The sequence below is a fragment of the Canis aureus genome, chromosome 5 (genome assembly GCF_053574225.1).
Source record: "Canis aureus isolate CA01 chromosome 5, VMU_Caureus_v.1.0, whole genome shotgun sequence".
Lineage (NCBI taxonomy): Eukaryota > Metazoa > Chordata > Mammalia > Carnivora > Canidae > Canis > Canis aureus.
Window position 1 is genome coordinate 47642676 of NC_135615.1, and position 16313 is coordinate 47658988.

At 37.2% G+C, this 16313-nt stretch overlaps 1 protein-coding gene and 2 long non-coding RNA genes across 11 annotated transcripts in view; 1 reads left to right on the forward strand and 2 right to left on the reverse strand.

Annotated features, from left to right (window-relative positions):
- Nucleotides 1-16313, reverse strand: part of PDE4D (phosphodiesterase 4D) — a 1385565-nt gene that overhangs the window by 1009486 nt on the left and 359766 nt on the right. The gene's annotated exons all lie outside the window — the stretch shown is intronic.
- The window catches only part of LOC144314129 (uncharacterized), a 107397-nt gene that overhangs the window by 79083 nt on the left and 12001 nt on the right, over nucleotides 1-16313 (forward strand). The window lies entirely within an intron of this gene.
- LOC144314128 (uncharacterized) overlaps nucleotides 1-16313 on the reverse strand; it is a 32644-nt gene that overhangs the window by 1398 nt on the left and 14933 nt on the right. Inside the window, exon 2 of the long non-coding RNA XR_013379817.1 lies at nucleotides 3802-3965. This is a non-coding gene — a long non-coding RNA (uncharacterized LOC144314128). The remainder of the gene's footprint in view (nucleotides 1-3801; nucleotides 3966-16313) is intronic.

The following is a 16313-nucleotide window of genomic DNA, read 5'->3' on the forward strand; positions in this document are numbered from 1 at the left end:
AAATTACACATGTAGCTCTATATAGATATAAATATATAAATGGAATTATAGGAATATTTATACATATATTCTGAAAGCTAACATATAATGGCTGTCTCTGGATGATAAAATTATGGGTAATTTTAATATTAATCTCTATAATTCAGGGAGATTTTTTCCCCTAAATTTTCCTCAGTGAGAGGCACCTAGGTGGCACAGTCAATTATGCATCCAACTCTTGATTCTGCATAGGTCATAATTTCAGGATGGTGAGATTCAGCCCTGTGTTGGGCTCCATGCTGGGTGTGAAGCCTGCTTGAAATTCTCTCTTCCTCTCCTTCTGCTCCTCCTGCTCATGCTCACTCTTTCTCTCTCAAATAAATAAATAAATCTTTTTAAAAATCCCTCAGTAAGTACCTGCTACATTTACAATGAGGAAAAGCAATACTTTTTCATTAAAAATATAGGTAGTAAATGAACATTTTAAAATATATTGTTGACCATGGAAAAAGCATTTACTTTAGAGTCAATGAAATATAGATTTGAATCCCAGCTCTGTCCCATATTAACTGTTTGACTTTAATGAGACTGAGTTTCCATATATCATGAGTCTCAAAGTGCATATTACTGCATCTCAGGGAATGATCTATCAGTGGTGAAAAGTGAATAATTAAAAGGAGTCCCTAATGGGGCATTTTATAAAACCTTAAAAACAAAGTTGCAGATTAATCTTAATGTTAGCAAAAAATGAAGAAATATGTTTTATATTATTCTAAATAGGATAGACCAAGAAAGCATTGTTTAGCATTGTAAAGGACTCCCAAGTTTAAAGGAAGAGAATGCACATATTTAAAGGGTTACTATTATGGGTTGAATTATTGCCCCTTCAAAATTCTTATGTTGAAGTCCTCATCTCTAAGACCTTAGAATGTGACCTCATTTGGAGATAGGGTCTTTACAGAGGTAATTAAGTTCAAATGAGATCGTGAGAGTGAGCCCTAATCCAAAATGACTGACATCCTTATAATAAAAGGGGAAATCTGAACACAGATATGCATAAAGGGAAAACAACATAAAGAGATATAGAAGATGGCCTTCTACAGTCCAAGGAGAAAGCTCTGAAACAAATCTTTCTCTCATAGCCATCAGAAGGAACCAAGCTAGCCAATACTTTGATTTCAAATTTCCAGCCTGCAGAACTGGGAGACAATAAATTTCCATTGTTAAGCCATTCTGTGTGTGGTGCTTTGTTACAGAAGCCCTAGCAAAGTAATACAGTTATTTTATTTTGCTAAATACTTATATTCTTGTGTGAGCACTAGTCATTTGTCTTCACCCTCTTGGAAAGCACAATTCACAAAGGGAAATCTGGCATTTATGAAAACAATTGTCATGAAGCAAGAAAAGCAAAAGCTATATAATAGAATTTCTAAAAATTATAATTTAATCCAATTTTCCCAGACAAAATCTGAATAAACTACTCATTTTCTTTTAAAAGGAGAAAACAAAACTTAAAATTTTGTAATGTCAAATTGTTTGCTCTAGGACTCAACCTTACTGTGTTTAAGAACAAAACTATAGGAGCACCTGAGTGGTGCATCCAACTCTTAATTTTGGTTTAGGTTATGATCCTCAGAGTCATGAGATCAAGCCCTACATGGGGCTCTATGCTGAGCATGGAGCCTGCTTGAGATTTTCTCTCCTTCTCCCTCTGCTCCTCCTCCCCTCTTTCTCTCTCAAAAAGATAAGTAAATAAATAAATAAAAAATTTAAACACTATATAGGATGAGAAAAAGCAATTTTTTTAAATTAATTAATTTATTTAACAGAGAGAGAGCACAATAAGGGGGGAGCAGCAGGCAGAGGAAGAAAGCGAAGCAGGCTCCCCGAGGAGCAGAGAGCCTGACACAGGGCTCAATCCCAGGACCCTCAGATCATGACCTGAGTCAAAGGTAGACATTTAACCTACTAAGCCACCTGGGGGCCCTGAAGAAAGGCAACTTTAAATTATGATCCTTCTCATGCCATACATTCATTTGGATGTTACAGTACAGGCACACAAAGCTATCTAGAAGGAAGTTTACTTTTATAAGTCACTGAACACTAATGCACAGTGTTTAATGAGACCAGAAATACGCTGGTCAAGGCTGACATCCTGAAAGCTAATGACTGAGGCAATCATGATGTTTCCATGAGGGAATAACAGAATTCAGAGCCTTTGTGGGATTTAATTACATGGCTTCCGGGCCATTAGTTTATAAGGAAAAATCAAGTTCTTTTAATCTCATTCCCAAGTCCTTTTACCAAGTCTCTTCTTTCTTTTCTTTCTCAATTAATGACTGAGAAAACACCATTAAAGTGGGTGCTTTCTTCATTTAGTGAGGCTCTTACTATGCCTGTCAACTGGCTCTTAGATCAACAGTGTATTTTCAGGGTTTCAGAATTATGAACTCTTATTGATATTCATTTCAACCAAATAGGAACTGATATGTTTAGGTTAAAAATGATTATGATCCAGTAATGTTCATATTCTGAAAACTAGAGCCAGAGAATGGAGTTCTGAAGAGGGCTGAGAGTTTAAAATGAGAATGGAACAGAACTAGTGCTTCCTGATAGCTCTGTATTAGATGCTGCTTCATTGAATGCAGTGAATTGCTGTGATCTTTATTTAACAAATTAGAAAACCAGGGCTTGGAAAGATTAAGTCTTTGGCTGAAGGATAAATAGAGAGCGAGTGGGGAACTGCACCATGAAGCCGTCTCTCTGATTTCAAACCCCATTCACATCTGAAAACAACACACACAGCACACACAATGTAAGTAAAAAGAGATTGTGAACTGTTTTTCTGAACATACTCTCCATAAAATGTCAGATTATACAATGTTCAGAGTACAGCTTCATTACTAGAGTTAGCTGTTTCACCATTTTGGTAAAAGATATTTTATATTTGAATGTTTGAGTTTATGTATAATTTAAGATTGATACTTTACTTGCTTTCAGAGATATATAAAATTCACAATTATCAGAATAAAGTGATGTTAGAGATCAGTTTGAAACAATTGTCCTGTCGATGTATTTTTTTATTTATTCAATATACTGTGTGTACACGTGTGTGTGTGTGTGTGCATGCGTGTGTGTTATATCAGGACCTGTGAGGGGCATCAGAAATCCAGTAATAGAGAAGGCAGAAAGAGTCTCTGTCCTGGAGATTATGGAACCCTAAGGCCCAGATGGAAATCAGATTTTTACCTGTTTATATATGCTAATGGACATAAAAAGAGACTAAAAACTTCTTTCTTAGTCGACAGCTTCAACTTCACTGGCTGTGAAGTGAAATTATCACATGAGGAAAAGTGCTTACTTAGGGACTTACTCACATAGGGACTATTTAGTTCTAAGTCCAGGATCTCTAGCACCTAGTACCCAATCAATGAAAGTGAACTTCCTTCTCATTAAACCTTTTATCACAGGTCACAATAAGACAAAGTGATTTAAGATTGACTTCCATGTCTTCCTTGCCTCGGGCCAGCCCTCAAATAAAACTGTCAACATATAGCCGAAAACAAACAATATAAGGGAGCATAATTGGTCTTTGAATACTTAATTGAAAGCTGTGCAGAAAGTTAATTGCATAAGCAGGTTGAGTCAGGCCTCATTTTTTTTTCACCCAGGGCTTCTGTTTTTTTTCTCACTGGAGTGGAGCACCACCACTCTATTCCCCTAGCCAGCCAATTCTTCTTTGCCTTTGACAGAGGTAGCCTGTGTGAGAAGGAAACAGGACCAACATAACTGGTGTGTTGTGGAACTACATCACATACTCACAGAATCCATAGGGATCTCTGGCATAGGGAGAGAGAGGCAGGGCTATCTTGGCAGAAGAGATGGCAGGAGGGAACTGAGACCTGAGAATCTTGCTTCCTCCTCTTTACCTATCAGCATTTTTGTGTCCTTCGGGAAGTGTTGCTGAATTCCAATTCTCTCTAAAACTAGTAAAAAAGAGAGTGAAAACCACCCTTTCTCCCCTCCACACAAACACATGTATATGCACATACACACATTTTTAGCAAAATTAGGAGAGAGAGAAAAACCCACAATTACTGAATTGCCTGTAAGCTCATGCTGGGCCCAACACTCCAAACCGGCAAACTGCAGGGGGTGAGGGTGGGTGGCCCTAAGTGTTCCAGGCCTGGTGGGGAATAGTGAGGACTCCTCAGGGTCCTGGTGCTGAGGCCGAAGAAGATCTGGCTGCAAAAAGCACTGCTGAGCCATGGAAGGGGAGCTCTTGAGCTTTGAAATTGAAGAAGCTGCTGTAGCACCTCCTATCCTTCCTCACTGGATCCTCCTCCTTGGTGGTACAGGAGGATCGAACTCATTCTAATTTAGGGTTTCATTTTAGGGAGATGATCATTACATTCATACCGAGACACCACTGAAATGAAAAAAGCCAAAGAGCAGCAAAAACCTCTGCAGGGCTAGAAAACAAGTCAGAAAAGTGATCCAACAGCATAGAGGAAAAATATAATATTCTAATACGAGATTTTTAATTATTGGAATGACCATCAATCTAAAAGAAGTGAAAATAAAGAATTCACTGAAAGTTTGCCAGCCAAAAGGAGGTGAAGTGATGTCCAAACAACAGGAAGATATGGAATGAAACAAGAGAATTCAGGAAAGAAACTGAGGCAGAATGAAAAGCTGTCTTTAGAAAAAAAAAAGAAAAAAGATTCCACTACAATGACTACATGATAACCAGATAAATTAGACATAGTAGAAACCACATCAGACACAGAGAGAAAAAATGAGAAAAGCAAAGAAAATCAATAGGACTAAAGAAGGAATTTTAAAATATTTGAAGCGATAAGTCCAGAAAACAAAGGAGATGTAACATATCACAATTAGAATCACTTTAAAAGAAAGCAAAGATGATTTTAAAAACACTTATCTATAATTTACCAAACCTTCCCCTCCCCAAAACATTTTTCAAAACATGTTATATACCTAGGAAAATCCAGATAGTAGATACTAAGATATTCTGCTAAAAGATGTTAAATATTAAAAGTAAAGGAAGAATCTTTGGGGGATGCAAACGAAACTACTAGTCATGAATAAAAAAAACAGCAGAGCTTTGCACCTGACTGTGTAATGGAAAACTTCAACAGCAGAAGACAGTGGAGAGACACCTAAAAAGCAATCATGCAACAAAAATTTAAGCCAAGTTGTTCTTCAAGGATAAAAATTATAGGCAGGCATTTATGAAAACCCACATATTCAAGGAATATCGTTCTGATAAGCTGTTGCTGAGAAAACAAGAGGATGACTAGGAAACTTTTGGGCACTGAATGAATTTAAACACAGAAGGAAAGTGAGAATAAGATTGAGAGAATAGCATACAAATAAATATATCCTGATAGTAGGGAAATAATGCAAGTAAGAAAACCAGAAGGAGGGGCCCCTGGGTGGCTCAGTCAAGTGTTCTACTCTCGATTTCCACTTAAGTCATGATCTCAGAGTCGTGAGATCGAGCCCCGTGTCCAGCTCCATGCTGGGTGTGAGTCTGCTTGAGATTATTTCTCCCTCTCCTTCCGGCCCTTCCCCACCCCTCTTTCTCTAAAAGAAAAAGAAAACTAGAAGGAAATGGGGACATAAGAACAAAGAGTAACTGACACTGCAATTTTGTGTCTCTCAATGATCAAAAAATAAAGTGAGAGAAGACTCAAAAATAATAAGGTTAATATTATAGATACATATATGCACATTAATTTATGTCCTCCAATACTCCTGCTTTTAAAGCACTTTGAATATTCACAAAAATTGGTAACATATTAGGCCTGAAAGAAAATCTCATAATTTCAAGGAGTAGATATATGTTAGACCATTTCTATTCATGAACTGAAAACTAGAAATGATAAAATCAGAGACCAACAACAAAAATCTCTTAGACTTGGAAATTCTAAAAATATCTGTTAAATAATTTTTAGATCAAAGCAAAAAAGGAAATTTCAATTGCACACTTTCTCGGAAACCACTACAATGAAAATATTATATATTATAGCCTATGGAAGCCAGCTAATGCTGCAATCACAGGAAAATACCCAGTCTTTAGTATTTATTTTGATATATAAAACAGAACAAAAATAAATCAAACAGGGGCACCTGGGTGTCTCGGTGGTTGAGCAGCTGCCTTTGGTCAGGTGGTGATCCCAGGGTCCTAGGATCAAATCCTGTATCGGGCTCTGCGCAGGGAGCCTGTTTCTCTCCCTGTCGATGTCTCTGCATCTCTCTCTGAGTCTCTCATGAATGAATAAAATCTTTTTTAAAAAACGAATCAAATATTTTTAGTAGAAATAAAAAAGAAAATAATAGAAATAAATGAAGGAAAAATTTAATAGGTCTATTTATTAAGCAGAAATAGGAAAGAAAGAAGGAAGTATAGAAGGATAGGAGGGAGGAAGGGAGGGAGGGAGGGAGGAAGGAAGGAAGGAAGGCAGGCCAGACCTGCTGCTCTTAGCCTGAAGCTACTTGGTTATATTTTCCATCTTTATCGACTATTTATTTATTTATTTATTTATTTATTTTTATTTATCGACTATTTATAAAGAGCATTTTGCCACAAATTCCTAAGCAGATCTAGATTATTTACACTGGCTTTTACTTGCCTCATACACTCTTCCTTCACAACATGAAAAAGCAGCAATGAATCAGCCACAGATTTGATACCATTCGGGAAAACAACAGCTGAAAATACCAGAGACTCCTATTTCCTGCCTTCAAAAACTACAACTCTTCTTGGGGTTCTTCAATCTCATACTCTTTCTGACAAGAGAATACCTAAATTATAACTAAATTATAGATTCTCTTAGAAAGATGGTTTCACTATTTATCCAGAGCACTACAGTGGGATGAGATACAAATAACAGGTGTTAGAAAACATGTTCATACGTGCACATTTGAGCATGAGTTTAAGTCAAGGCTGAGGCCTGTGGTGTGTGCCTCAGTCAACTGCAAGGAGTTCATGCTGTGAGACCTAAAGTTCTTGTAAAGTGGTCTGAAACAGACAAAACAAAACAAAACAAAACAAAAAAAAACATATCCACAGGGCCTGTGGTGGTTCCACATATGTCTAGGACATGATCAAGCATGCTTTCCTCACTGAGGAGCAGAAAATCATAGTGAAATGGTTAAAGTCACTAGCAGAATCAGAAGGTTAAATTTTTTTTTAATGAAGTTTTTTTGAGTAAATAAAAAAAGAATGAAAAAGCACACTAGCCTTCTAGCTGTCTAACATACAGCTTTCTGTGAGAAGGCTTCGTGATATATTTTGCAAAAGGTGATTTGGAATTAACAGCTTTCTGTGATTTGGAGGTTGGCAGAGGCAGCACACATGTACAAATTGTCAAAGTGATCATGTTCCTAGGAAAGTAGGATCACTGGCAAGAGCAGTGCTGGTCTAAATGGAGTCTTGCATCGTGGGGTTGAGAATGATGTGGCATAAATTAGGATGGCTACTTGTATGTTCTAGTCAGGGAATCCTCACTCAATGATGGCCTAACAGTCTCCAGTTTTAAAACTGAGCAGAGGAAAAAGAAAACAACCTTCCAATGGAAATGGAATAAACCTAGATCTAAGATTCAAAGCCTGGGAAATCTGACCTCAAAATCTAGTTGCATTTCTGCCTTCATTCATTTTCAAATGAACTTATTCCATAATAATAAGGTGAAAAAATAGATTTTTATAATGTAGACACTCTTGCTGCCAATTCTGATTCGCAGAGTACATCTTATATTTGTTCATTTACCTACCAAGAGCAAGACACTGTATTCTAGTCTAAAATATCACTTCTGGGGGCACCTGAGTAGCTCAGTCCATTAAGTAAGCATCTGCTTTTGGCTCAGGTCATGATTCCAGGGTCCTGGGATCAAGTCCCACATTGGGCCTGCTGCCCAGCAGGGAGTCTACTTCTCCCTTTGATCCTCTCCCTTCACTCATTCTCTTTTACTTTCTCTCTCTCAAATAAATAAATAAAATCTTAAAAAATATATCGTTTCTGAATTTTTTTGGTCCACCTCCAGCCAGAAGATGGACTGGTGAATTTCTACCCCTTTGCTGCCAATTAGCTAGGTACAAGACCGTGGGCCAGTGGTTAGCATTTCTTCACCTAAAAAATAAGAGGCTTTGATGTCCTAAGAAGTCAATGGTATTATTTGTATGCTGCTCAAAATAAAATGTTTCACCTGCGTGAGTTGAGCCTTGAAGTTAGGAGCCAAATCCTGAATCATTTAGTGGAGTAATTGTCTCTGAAAAGGCTAATGGAATTTCACAAATGCTTCCTGCCACACCCACTCTTTTTCAGGGAATAGAAGATGAGAGTATGAATTTATGGTAATAGAGCAAACACCCAAACACTGCAGTTTAATTTTCCTTTATTATTATATTTTTAATTTACTGTGGATGACTAACACTTATTAGTATTCTTTTCTGCTTCCACAGACGCTGGAAGCTGCTTTCTCTCTGGGTTTTGCCAAAACCATGAAAGTAAATAATTCTTTAAAATATACACAAATCAGGCAAGAAAATTGAGAGATTTTAACTGAGTTTGGAGCTACTGAAATTCTGATATGCCTTCCATTTGCCTTATAAACCTGATCTAGCTAGCTATTGGAGAATTAAAAAATACCTAATTTTTAGAATTACAATATACTATAAATCATCTAACCAGGTTTTCCAGTCCAGATGGTTTTTAATTTACCAGCAAAGTAGATCACTAGAACTCTGATTGTAAACTGGGGCTTTTGAATTCAATCTGTGGAGAAGAAATCCTTCAAGCAGCCCAATGCTGATAAAGAAAGCAGGGGTGGGAAGGGGTAGAGACATGAGGGAGGTGAAAAATACTGGTGCTTTTTTTTTTTTTTTAAGATCTTATTTATTTATTCATGAGAGACAGACAGAGAGAGAGAGAGAGAGAGAGAGAGAAAGAGAGAAAGAGAGGCAGAGACACAGGCAGAAGGAGAAGTAGGCTCCATGCAGGGAGCCCGACGTGGGACTCGATCCCGGGTCTCCAGGATCAGGCCCTGGGCCGAAGGCAGTGTTAAACCACCAAGCTACCCGGGCTGCCCAACACTGGTGCTTTTAACTGAATCAACAGGATTACATTTTAACATGGCTGGCACCCTCCAGAGGAATCTTAGGACTTCAAGACTGACGTAGCTATAGAACTAGCTTATCGATAGTCACCATTTTCAGATGCAGTGATAGAGGGCAGATAGAGACCTAACAACAACAACAGCAACAAGATAGAGATGATGATCCAGGAGGTTGAAACAGAATACAGACAGAAGGTCTCCTTTACCTCTAAGAGTTACTAAGAACCTAAATGGCTGCTATGGGATCATATATATTATAACCAATATGCTTGAACACAAACCAGTGAGAATTCAGGCCACGACTAACCAAGGACATTCACTGTGAATAGCCAGGTGAATACCAGAGCTCTATAGTTCTACCTGAAAAAGAAAACCATCCTCACCCTAATTCATCTTTGGCTTCATTTCTACTTGTGATCTTCACTTTAGTAAAGAACAAACAACAAAGAATAGAAAACATGACCCATCAGGAGGTAAAGGGGTTTGTAGAGTAGGAAGTTCTCAAAGCACTTTGTGCCATGAGTCTCTTTAATTTACATACTCCTGTGGGGTGGCACTCTGAGTATTATAGCTCCTAGAAGAACACTTTCCAGAAAGAGAATTCAGTCAGTTTTGCTGTCTCACTGCAAGACATAACAGACACACCAGCATAAGTCGGGGCTCCTAAAGTTACGTTTCCCACTGGGCATTCAGATTTAAAACAAGTGATGGTTACTGCCTTCTCTTGGCTTTTAAGTGGACATGAACTGAGTAAGAATATCAAACTTCTGAGCTCATTCAGAAGCATCACTTTATTTTAGGCTAAAAAAGAAAAGATGCGTACAAGAATGACAGCCAGGGATGAAGTCTCAAGGAAGAGGGGCAGTGATTCCCATGCCCATGTTCCTATTATGTATTACTAACACATGGTAGAGGGACGGGGTCGATTAAACAGGAACAAAGAATATGCAGCCAGGCCCCAAGTTGAACCAAAATGTCCACTGCTAGAATTTATACAGGTCTGGACACACATGGTGACCTGGTGGGCCTCTAGAAGTTCATTTTGTAGGAAGCAAGGAGCTCCACAGAAAGAAACAAATTTAAGGCAAAACACAGACAAGCATAGCAAACTTGACTTAGGAAGAAGCTTTAACTGTTAAAGGGGAAAGGCATTTTGAATAAAGCATTCTACTTATCGCTCTTGCTGAATTAACAGAAAACATGGCTTACCAAATTCTAAAAGGGAAATAAATCAATTTCACTTAAATTTAGCATTAAGATGAATATCAAAAGAGTGAATTTAAAAAACTAAGTGCAAAATCGATTCATTATGGTTGGTTGGTTTTCTGGAAAGGGAGAAAGAGAAGCAAATACCAAAGCTTTATTTGAAGAAAATAACAACTCTCTGACTAGGATATTTTGGGTCTCATTTCAAATGTCAACAATAATATTAATGATACTATAAGCACAGAGCACAGTGATCCCCAGGAAAATAGCTTGGGCATTCGCTCAGAAAACAAAAGTTGTGTGCATTTGTTAAATACCTTACCTAGAAGTACTTGTATTTGGAAACATTCCTGGGGAATTAAACAATTTTCAAAATGATCAGTATTTATTAGTCACCACCACAGAAATGCATTTTAATTCAATGTTCTAGTCAGAGCAAATGTTCCAGACATATACCCCACCCCAACCTTCGCCCCCCCACCTGTCTAGCGTCTAATCAACGAACATAAGAACAGCAATATATATTTTATATTTTCACACACATTTTACAATAGCATTCATTTTTCTAGACTGACATATCTAAAATCAATCCACCAATCACCCAGGAATATTCCTAGCTTTTCTATAAAGATAAAATAAACTATAACTTAAGCAATTTATAAAAATGGTAATGTTGTTTAGTGCAAGAAAAAAACTAAAATTAATTAAATTTTAGTTTTTTCTCACTGGATCTGGGAATGATAAATCATTGCTTTATGCACATTCTGCCCTTTTAGAAAGATTCTTTACCAAAAATTTATGGTATTATAGTTTACATGCTAATTTAACTTAACTGATTATGAAATATTTTTTACTTTATTTTAGCTTTATGACATCTACATTGATCATATGGTTGCAAAGAAAGTCTAACTTATGGGAAATCTCTGATTCCACAGTCAATTTCTTTGTGCTTTACAAGGAGTCTCCAAATAAACCTGGTTGAGCTTTTGATCAATCCAGCTGCCTCAAGGAGACTTGGCTAATGAAAAAGGAGAGCAGTCATTAAATTTCTGTATATTTTATATCAATACTGATTAATGCTACTGGGGGAAAAAAAGGCCTGACAATCCAAAGAGTGTGTCTCTTTCCATTCTAAAACATTAATTATTCACTAATAAAAATGAACACTTATGTGCTCAATTTCAAAAATTAAAACCAATAATATGCATTGCTCATTTTACCTTTGACATCTTCTCCATGGAGTAACCAGTACTGTTTTGAACTCTGTGGAATTGTGTTTAGCAAAATTTATGAAAATGATATGATAAACAGCATGACTTCTGATTTGTTATCATGTCGTTTGCTCACCTGGGTCCCATGAGGACCATGTAAACTTTCAGTTACAACCTGAGTGATTCCTTTTATTGTTTTTTCTACTTAGTCAAAATAGCGTACCCCTGATCACATTATTTTGAAAACTTTTCTTTAGGGCAAACTTAATGCTAAACTTTTGCTAAGAAGTAAGTCAAAAAGATTAGTCTGACCTTGTCATAACATGATCTGATTATGTTGTCTTCTCAAAACTATACTTTCAGGATGGGTATTTACACCCACTGCAAAGTGTGAGTCAACTGAGAATTGTTAATACCAGGCTCCTGTCTCCACTGCTCAAGGTATCTGTAGAGAACAGAGAGAATAGCTCTGGGATTCTTCATGCTAGGAAGTAGAGGAGGGTAACTTGTTTCTCCTTTATTTTATGCCTCCACATCAAATCTCCAGAGAAGGGTAGGTTTCCTCTTATTACTTGCCCTGAGTTATCTCTAAACTGTTTTGGGGTGTGGGGGTCAGATACCACATCCAAAGAGATGAGACACAGGTCAACTTCATTGGAAGAGAGTTTCCCATTGATTAGCTTTGAATTAGTGTATGAAAAGGTCCAAGCAATAAACTTTTTAGCACAAGCAATAATCAAGACGGGGATGAAAGCAACAAAGATCACAAAAGTGAACATAAGATAGACCTTGCCTCGAAGAAGGTTTCAGATAGACCTTCTCTCATCCAGCACTATGCATTACATTGCCATCATCTTATAGTCTTAATGCTGCCTAAGAAGGAATCATGGCAGCACCTTATCTAAGAGTCAGACAGAGGCCTATGTGCTGGACATTTCCAGACATGCCTCCCTTGATACTATCATCAATGCACACTGTGTCTGGTCCCCTCAGAGCCATACATGGCAAGAGCCTCTTTGAGTTTCTATCTTTCCTTCAAGACAAGGGATGAGACATCATTCCCCTGATTCAAGGCCAGTTCCTAAATCTGTTCTTTAGGTTCCATTCACTTATGCCTACCCAAAGACCTTGCCGTAACAATCAGCTACTCACTCTCACTTAAGCGTTCAACCTCTCCTTTTGCACAGCATTTGAGGGAAGAGTACTAAACAACAACACTAAAACGATCCCTTGACTTTATTAACCTCTAGTGGCCATCTAAAATTGTGCTGGTGAACCCTCAAAGCATCAGTAGCACCTTCACATAACTAAACTCCAACAATACACATGGTTGTCCAAAAACTGTTCTGTAATATGGCAGCCATTTTTATTTAAGTATGGAAGCATGCAGACTGCTCTCTTTCCCTAGCACTTAGCACACATGGGAGATATCTGATAAAAGCATGTTGAAATGAATTTATATAACTGAACCTATTATGGAAGGAATGGATGATCCATGAGAACAATGGATTTGATACTCTATCTGACCCAGGGAATCCCACATCCTCATAGTTACAAACAGTATGCCATAGACTCAGCTCATAGCAGAAGTTCACAGTACATATTAAATGAAATTGTTGGTAGATTACAGTCATGAATTTATTTTTATAAGATGGCAACTCAGTTTTTTATGTGGTAGGGCAGTCATGTTCTAAATGTAAAAAGACATCTATCTAGGAGGTTAGAAAATATAAAGAAAAAATATTGCTATTGCAAAAATCCTCTGATCTTTAATTCGCCATTATGTGCTATGTAATGTTTTAATGGCAAAGGCTATATAATTCAGATTAGCCTTACAAAGTACCCTCAGAGCATGAGTCAAGACATCTTCAATTTCCTTGGCCCTGAAGAACTTCACAAAATACAATCAGCTTCTCTCAGAAGATATGTTGTTTCAGAGTTGGAGGACATTATGGACTCAAGACAACATGCTGAGTATAAGCCAGAGGGCATAATTAGTGAATCTGGTTCCCAGGGGTAGATAGGGCACATTGAAGAAAAATAAAGATTAATTCCATAAGCTTATCCCTGATGTTGCTCCAAAATACTTTGCTTTGGATTAAGATAAAATCTCACTCCGCTGCAAAGGAACTTGCATCTGTTATCAGTTTGCTTGTTAAAATCCTAAGGAAATAAAAGAGAATATCAGAGTCGATAACAAACAGTAAGTAATGCAATATATTTACATTTTCTTAATCCATTTAAAACTTAAAAAGGAATTATATGTGTGCATCTATGTACATATATATTTGTATATATAGGGATACATAAATACCATATATATATAAAATTAGATGGATTGATGGAGAGAGAGAGAAAGGAAGGAAGGAAGAAAAGAAGGAAAGAATGAGGGAAGGAAGGAAGGACCGACACTTATCATGGCCAAAAAACAGTTCCTAAGAAACCATTATATAGGAAAAAGGAGAACGTAGTCACTAGACTGAAATGGCAGATATTTCCTAATAACTAAAGTCTATATAATCCAGAGATCTTTTGAAGAAACTTTCCCAGTGTACTGATACAATGGGGTCCCACTGTTCTTGTGTGAGGTCCACCTGTTAGCACAAGAACAATTTCCTAGACCTCCACCTGAGAGTAGCCATCTTTGTATGTAATTATCCTTTGACTGATCTAGTTGATGGGCAACATGGGGATGATTAGGAATCACTGCTGTATTCAGAATCACCACCAGAGCAAAAATTGCCACCATGTTCCCTCTTCATCAGAAGGAGGTCTCTGAGTTAATCTGATGCAGAAGCATCCTCAGTGGTATTATTCATGAATGAGAGATTAATTAAGCATAATAATTAACTATGCAAGAGAATGATTGGCGACACCAAAGAATGGTGATAATGATATTTTAAATATTTTTGAGCACTTACTATGTGACAATTACTGGACAAAGAACTTCACATTCATTATCTTAGGTAATTCACAACATAATCATGTGACAGAAGTAATACTTCTAGTCCTCAATGTAGATCCTGAACTTATACAACTTAAGTAAAATCTACTCCAAAAGCCAGTTAGTAATAGATTTGGGATTCAAACTCCTGGTTTTTTTGTGTATTTTGTTTCCATATCTCCAGACTGAGGGTCTTTAATCATTGGAGATATGGCAATATAGAGAACAGATATGCATAATTACATTATAACTTAATACCAACATTTTTATGATATTCAGTACTTTTACTAAAGTGTTATGTTTCTTCTTACAAAAAGAAGAAATCACTGATCAGTTTACTGACAAAGTGATGTTAATAGAGAGGGGAATAGCTCAGATCTCAATGGTTCTCTGTCCTGGGCTCATCTCTCTACTCACAATTCAATATGGAAGATTTTTTTTTAAGATTTTATTTATTTATTCATGAGAGACAGAGAGAGAGAGAGGCAGAGACACAAGCAGAGAGAGAAGCAGGCTCCATGCTGGGAGCCTGATGTGGGACTCATTGGGGGACTCCGGGGTCATGCCCTGGGCCGAAGGCAAAGGCTCAACCGCTGAGCCACCCAGGTATCCCCAGTATGGAAGATTTCAATTGGAGATTATGTTCTGTAGTGAATAACATATTTATGAACAAGAGATAACACTTAACAAAAGAGCACCTGCCATAATACTTAGTCTAAATATCTTTAACCTGTCTCCAGCTAGGTTCTTCTTCATAGCACAGTCCCCAGCCTCGTTGTTAAAATGTGAGTCTGCGGGAGGGCAAACAATGGATTAAAGCTAGAGCCTAAAGAATGACATAACCCACAGTCTCTCTCACTTGTGCAGTGGCCATAAGCAACAGTGACCAACCCAGATGGTGTTATACATGTGAGCTTCTGCCCACAGACAAAAGGCTGAGATACAGAGTTCTATAGGGATGGCAACAGCATAACATAAATTCTGTACATTAAATTCTGAGCTTCCAGAAGATATTAGTGTGGAAAATGTCCTTGTGCCTACTGGTTGTCCCCAAAACCACACGGTGCCATCAGCACAATATAATCCTTTGGTAGCTTCCCAATCTTTTCTAAAGCCACTTATAAAGAAATTTGCCACCATGTTGCCTTGGATAGTGAGGAGTGAGGAAAACACCTATTTTTAATTCTGTCAGTTTTACAAATATCTAATAATGCAGAAACTACAGACAGTCTGTAATCGGGTTAACTATTTGTGGGAAAATCATTGGGCTAATGAAATATTTCTTTATGGGAAAAATTGGCTGGTGCTGCTAAATGGAAGAAAATTAAGGACCTTAAAGATACCAGAAATTAGAGCAGGAAAAATTAAACTCTTATAATTGGGAAACTGCCAAGTCAGGGCCACAGGAAATGACATCTGGAATGCAAAAATAACATCTGCATTATAATAGACTGAATTGCAGTTTGTCTCTATCATGTCAATGAGCAGTGCTACCTATGCAGAATGGTAGGAAGCAAGCAATATTTTTGTTAATCCCTTTGCAACCCACTCAAAAAAATGTGGAAATAAGAGACCTGATACAACATCTAACTTTCTACCAGTGTGAACTAATGTTTGCTATACTTTTAAGAGTTTTTCCACAATATTACAGCTGAGCGGAAAAATAATTTAACATTATTCAAAATTGCACAGTCCTTACAAAACCACATTTCCTTCCAACCCTTGCCCATATTCATAAGTAATTTTAAATAGTGATTTTTACAGAAATGTTATAATTTTATATTACCTTTAACACTGTTTTATTTTGATAATAAGTTACTTAAGAGTGTTCTA